Source organism: Nannospalax galili, unplaced genomic scaffold (genome assembly GCF_000622305.1).
Source record: "Nannospalax galili isolate Female #2095 unplaced genomic scaffold, S.galili_v1.0 scaffold10318, whole genome shotgun sequence".
NCBI lineage: Eukaryota > Metazoa > Chordata > Mammalia > Rodentia > Spalacidae > Nannospalax > Nannospalax galili.
In genome coordinates this window covers 2,165-2,587 of record NW_008341346.1, presented here as the reverse complement: position 1 = coordinate 2,587, position 423 = coordinate 2,165, and positions in this window count along the sequence as shown.

The following is a 423-nucleotide window of genomic DNA, read 5'->3' as shown; positions in this document are numbered from 1 at the left end:
TGGAGTGTATTGCCTGCATGTGTAAAAGTGCACCCGTGTTGTGCAATGTCAGCAGAGGTCAGAGGAGGGGATCAGACCTCCTGGAACTTGAGTTACAGAGGATTGACAGCTGACATGTACACAGGCATCTGTGTTGGTTGGTACAGCTCATAACTGCAGTTACCTGTGGAGGCCAGAAGAGGGCACTGGGTGTCGTGGAGCTGGAGCTACAGGAAGTTACAAACTGCCAGATGTGGGTACTGGGAACCAAATACAGGTCCTCTGCAAGAGCAACAAGAACTCTCAACCTCAGAGCCATCTCTCCAGCCCCTGTTTTTTTTTTTTTTTGTCTTTTTGGGACAGGGTCTCACTTTAGCCCCAGCTGTCCTGGAACTCACTATGTAGACCAGGCTGGCCTCAACTCACAAAGATCTGCCTGACTCT